The sequence below is a fragment of the Macrobrachium rosenbergii genome, chromosome 1 (genome assembly GCF_040412425.1).
Source record: "Macrobrachium rosenbergii isolate ZJJX-2024 chromosome 1, ASM4041242v1, whole genome shotgun sequence".
NCBI lineage: Eukaryota > Metazoa > Arthropoda > Malacostraca > Decapoda > Palaemonidae > Macrobrachium > Macrobrachium rosenbergii.
In genome coordinates, this window is record NC_089741.1 from 59,920,967 (window position 1) to 59,927,421 (window position 6,455).

Sequence of the window (6,455 nt, forward strand, 5' to 3'; positions counted from 1 at the left end):
TCTAAAGTCTGGAAAAGATAAAAATGTCACTGTGTGCTCTTTTACTTACTTCTATGGCAGTCTCTTCCGAGAGAGTCACTGTTCCTCCCATAAGTAACTATGAGAGATCACATACACACACGCACATACCTCATCGGAACTGGGCACTTCCAGTGTATGCTGTTTCCATGTGCTCAGACCATGATCAAATAGTTCTCTGCACTTGACTGAGCAAATTCCAGTGTCAGCGAAAACCCACCTGCAGCGAAACGCCACTCATAGGCCATCACATAGTTCTTCTCTGTTCCAAGACTTGATATATATGTGTGTGTGTGTGTGTGTGTGTATGCATGCATACATATATAGATAAATTTATCAACAAACATATCAAGATGTAGGCATTGACCAGTGTGACCCTAAAATTCCTAAGGTAGTTGGGGACATTGACCATGACTGTACAACAATTTATGTAAAGATTCACAAGTTGGGGAGTCTACTTCACATTATTAGCAAAATCTCCGCCTCTACTACGTGACAGAGAAGTTGGTGCATATCTTTATGCTGTTCATCGCCTCCTACTATACAATGGCCTTCTCAGAGAAATATCTCGAACTTATCTGGGAACACAGCTTCCCTCTTTGTCGAGTCACACTACACGAACATAGCCTACCGGTCAACAGAGCCACACAGTGCAATATCAAAAGATGTAGGGGGAAGTTTTCACCGTGAAGAAGTATGGGCATCTGTACCAAGGAGACCTTCAGATGTCCCTGAGGCACAGTAAAGGAACAAACAGATATTAGAGTGGATTCCACCTTAGGTGCGCTCTTTGCAAAATTCTAAATTTGTTGCATTGAAGAATTCTCTAAGGAAATGTACACCGAGTTCACAAACTGCCAATAGGTCAACAATAACACCTTCATGAAGGTCATTTAAGAGGATGTTCTCTCAGATCTCCAAGATCCCTCCAAAACTAAATTTGGTCTACGTTTCACAATATAGAAAACTGATGACGACCAGCTTACCCTCCTTAATATCACCTTCAGTCTCCCGAGCAATGGCATTAATACAATGGTGTACATCAGGATCACCAATTAGGTAAACTGCCTCGGTAGTACAGTTGGCCTCATGAATTTCAGTATCCATCACAGCATGCCGAGGAGACATGGTAACTGCATAGTGATGTAATTTATTATTTGTACTTAAAACAGTACTTTGCTATTTGGTCAAAGTGTTTGGCTCAGTTTTTATACTTAGCAACATAGTTTTCCTGGTAGCTTTGCCAACAGCTTTTTGTTGGATCTGCAAAGGGATATTATATGCTACATTGTGGAGTTACCAGATGTTTCCTAAGCTTGCCGTGAAGTGTACCGAAATTCTTGAAACCAACTGTCAAGTAAGTGCCCCACCCCTCAGGTCAAGTAGACTGTCAGTGCCTACGTCTCACATACCCTTCCCAGTTGTGGAAGCTGGGTGCACTACCCAAAAGCAACCTGAAAGGGCTGCCCAGCTTGTAGATAACAACATCCTTAGTAGCATTGCCAAGATGATCACCAGAAAAACACCCACGTGAGTAGAGAGAAAAGCAACAAATAATTGAAGACCAGATAACTGTCTACCACCTCATCCAGACGATGATGGCATTTAGGAGTGATGGTCAAATTATAAAAGTGTACTTGCGTTGCTCAACTCCTGTGATTCTTTCTGGGTGTCAGCTCGGCAACCGAGGCGTTGGAATTACATCTAAGGAACAGGAAAAGGTCTAACGAACGACGGTCAAGTGAAGTGGGAAGAGGGAGAACGGCAGTTGAGTTTTTGAAAGCCAGAAAAAATGGTGTATTTGCTGGAATGCATCGTGGTCGAGAACTTTCATACTAAAGATGCCAGAGTATCAGTATCGGTATCGGTAGTATCAACTATTTTTTTATTTATCGGTAAAAAATGGGCCGATACTTTTGTATCTAACTTCAGAAAATGCAATAATTTAAAACTTCAATCATAAGAAAGCTGAACAAATAAGTAATTACATAATCTATTATAGTCACAGTGACTACAGTTTTGCACTAACAGGAAGGTACCATATACTGTATATACTAAGTTCCCAGTCACTGCATTATACACTGCTCCTGTGACTAACTAAATACTTCAGCAACTTAAATAACTTAAACTAATGTATGTAACTAAGCATACATTTAGCTACCAGAATATACTAAATAACTATGTTCAACTATGGAATTTATTAGTAATTCAATTGGCAATGAACTTAAAGGGGCATATTCATTACTTAAAAATGGTTATCTTCTATTTGATAGAGACAACAACTTTTAAACGTCCAAACACTAACTGTTCTCATGTTTATAATTCCTAAGGTAACAATACCACATTGTAGAAAACAATCTGCACAGCAAGAGAGCAGAAATCTGATAGACAAATATAATGGAAGTATCCAGGAAGAGCTTACTGAAAAGTATCGGTACTGGTATAAATATCAGTATTGGTATCGGCTTTTCAGTGAGTATCGGTATCGGTATATGCCAAAATTTTGGTATCGGAGCATCTCTGCATCAGTATCCAGCATTTCCTGCCAACTAAAGAGACAATAATAACACTGCATCACAATCTATATAACAGTTAGAGTTTTGCCTGGTGTAAGACAAAGTTGTCATAAAGGCTAAGAAATTAGTTTTCCTGTGGGCAGCAGGAAAGAGGGGAAGGTCTGGACTTTAAAAAGTCACTTCTTTGCTATGAAAAAATGTAAAGAAAGGTTCTTTCTATCTACATCTACCCATCCAGTGGGAAAAGACTTTTACGGAAAGTGTGTGTATTTATATATATATATATATATATATATATATATATATATATATATATATATATATATATATATATATATATACATATATGTATATATATACATATATATATATATATATATATATATATATATATATATATATATATATATATATATATTTGATAAATATATATACATATATATATATATATATATATATATATATATATATATATATATATATATATATATATATATATATATATATATACTGTATGATGCAGTCCCGGTTGATGGCAAGTAACATTCCCAACAAGCGCCGCTAACCAAAAGTCGGCGATAATAGCACTAATAGCCCCCTCTAACGGCACCGTTAACCAGATATAGGCGCCACTAACCAGAGATCGACGCCGAAAATCAAGTTAACGCGTTGCTAGACAAGCGTCGTAAAGCTGGATCGCCATTAACCGATACTGCCAGTAAGCGGGGACTGCCTGTATACCGTATATATGTATACTGTATGTCTATAATATTTATATATATGTGTGTGTGAAAACCTAGGTGTAAATCCTGACCAGTTTCGGTTACATTCCTAAGCAATTTTCAAAGGGCTGATCCATAGTAGCAGAATTAAACTGCTCAGGATTTACACCAAGTTTTTCATTTTCCATGATGAAGGGATCATAGCTATATATATATATATATATATATATATATATATATATATATATATATATATATATATATATATATATATATATATATATGCATTTCATGTGTGTTTTTGTAGAAAACAGGGCAGACTTAGACAAACCGACGAATTACAAATAAATGAGTTATCTAAAATTCCGAACAATATTTGACTTCACTAAATGAACTATATACACAATTACACAAAACAGAAAGACACACGTACAAAGAAACAAACAAATGGGTGAAAAAAAAAACAAATGATTTTTAACTTTCAGTGTCTTGCTATACTGTAACTGTTCTACTGTCTTTGGCCCGTGCAGTTGTTGTATCTACTGTACTCTGCCCTTTGTAACTGTTGTTTAAGCTACTCCTCCATTAACTGGGATAAATTCGTCGTTCGCAGTTACTGTTGTATCTGCTTTGGCTCTGATAACTATTGTATCTTTGGCTCTGATAACTATTGTATCTTTGGCTCTGATAACTATTGTATCCTTGGCCGTGGTAACATTTTATCTTCTTTGCCCACAGTATCATGCCCGCCTGATTTTGTACCTGACAAATTGCTAACCCGTTGTCTAAACTTCTCTACAAACACTTCGCCATCAGGAATTACAAGCGCTTCACTGTAGTAAGTTAATTTATATATCCTTGTTTAAATTAGGCTGAATAGCACATGTGACTCCCTATTATAAACTTTATATATATCACTGGCTGAATTGTATTTAATGACGTGCTGTTGTAAATCAACTTTTCGTATACACTGTTATCCTGTATGGAAGACTCAGTCTATAATGCTCTATTGTTGATAAACTTCTTATATTCATTTATATAGTCTATCTCTAATTACTGCACCTCGTCCTATATTGCATGTAAAGTCTTTTGTAGGATGCGGTTATTTGCTGGACGATTGAACCAGGATTTTTGCGTCTGTCAAATTTACATTTTTTTTTTGTAACGGGCTTATTATCAAATGGAAATTTAAAAAAAACACCTGAAGGAAATTGTAAATGTTTCTGCAGCAAAATTTAAAAAAACAGTTTAAAGATTTTTATTTGCTTACTAATAAGATCCACTGAATGAATCATTTCATATTTCAGTGAAAAAAAATGTTAAAGTGGCTCATCAAAAGCACATTACAAAGAGGCAAATCTTCGAACCATTGCCTAATGCTGCAAGTCCTGAAACACCTTCCTTATTTTAAGTAAAAAAAAAAAAAAAAAGACGGAGATGGCAAATCATCAACTGAACGATTTTTGAACTTCCTCATTTCAGTTGCAGTCGCTCTTACAACGCAACCTTGACCACCTTTAACGGAGCGGATGACTTGCGCGCCGCTGTCGAAAACGTGACTTACTACACTGCCCACGTCAGGTGAGGTCAAGAATATATCCATTGCTACACTTTGTAACTTTGGTAATGTTAAGATTTAGGTGGCAGGATAGACTTAGAAATAATACTATAAAGGAAGTTACAAAAGATTCGTATGTAGATGGAATAATGATGAAAGGGAGATGAAGAGGCCATGGATGCGTCCATCACATACCTTTGGGAGAAGAGTACGATAGTTTCAGCTGGACTTCTTTGGGCACCAGAAGAGTCAAGAGCCCCAGACCTACTTGGAGGAAAACTATGAGAAGGGAGACTAGAGATGAGTGGAGATTTGTGGAAGATAAAGTTCAGGAAAGCAATGAGTGGTGGAATTTCACAGAGTCCCTCTGCGTCACGTGACTTTGGAGGCGATGATGATGAGAATACTTTTTTTTTTATTATTACCTAAATAGTAAATCCATCATTCGTGTCCTTCTCTCATTGTCTGGGATCTCTCTCTTTTGTAATATATGATTTTATTTACTTCCTTTCTGGACAGTGAAGAATCAAAGGTATACTGCCTAATCAGCAAACTAGCCCTTATCCCATTTTAGATCTTTCCACCAATGCTGACCCATTTCTAGACCTTTCTGTTGGCTTCTACTCTTTTTTTTTTTTTTTAGATATTTTTATGATGAACTATTACTCCTTTTCTTGAAATTTCTACTACTCATTAGCATTTTTGAAATTGTCCCATTATCCCTTCCAGTAGTTCTTCCCCTTTTTACATACTTTTATTTAACTATACTTCTGCATCTGTCTGTCTGTCTGTCTGTCTGTTTAGGTCAAAACTTGTAATCCAGTTTTCGACGTGTTCCCTTTGTCCGATGGATGTGAAATTTTGCATGGTCACTCAGTCCCAGTGATAGTACATCCTTACATGATCAGTAGTTCAGCAGTGACCTCTAGTGACCTTACAGTGACCTCTCCCAGTATCTCAGGATTTGTATGAAGTGAATAACTCTTCTGATTTTTCATACCTTCTTTGGCTCGGATTTTTCATACCTTCTTTGACTCGGTAGAATAAGTTAATAACTATGGATTTTTCAAACCTTCTTTGGCTCGACAGGATGTCACATTCAATTTCGTTAGCTACAATCATGAATCAGTTACAATGCAAGTCAAAACCAAAGAGTATAAAATAAAAAATCTAAAAAAAAATTGTTTTTAACACGCTTTTATTAAAATGAACTGAAAAGTAAACAATTTTTTGAGACACAACAGGATTTCTTACAATTAATCATGTCTACAAAAGTAAAAACGTGGGCGCCAAACATGGAAGGAAATGCTACAAGAAATAAAAAAAAATATATATATATTTTTTTTTGTAGCATTTCCCTCCATGTTTGGGGACAACGCTGTTATTTTTGTAGACATGATTAACTGTAAGAAAATCCAGTTGTGTCTCAGAAAATTGTCATTTTACTTTTTAGGGCACTTTAATAAAAGCGTGTTTTAATTTTTTAAAATACTTTCTTATTTAGTTATTCCACCAGCCTTCGCCTCTTTCTCGACATTTATACTCCCCTGTATCCTTTCTAGACCTTTCCAGCAGCTCTTGGTTGGCTCTTTTCACTTATTTCTGGTCTCTCTCTCTCTCTCTCTCTCTCTCTCTCTCTCT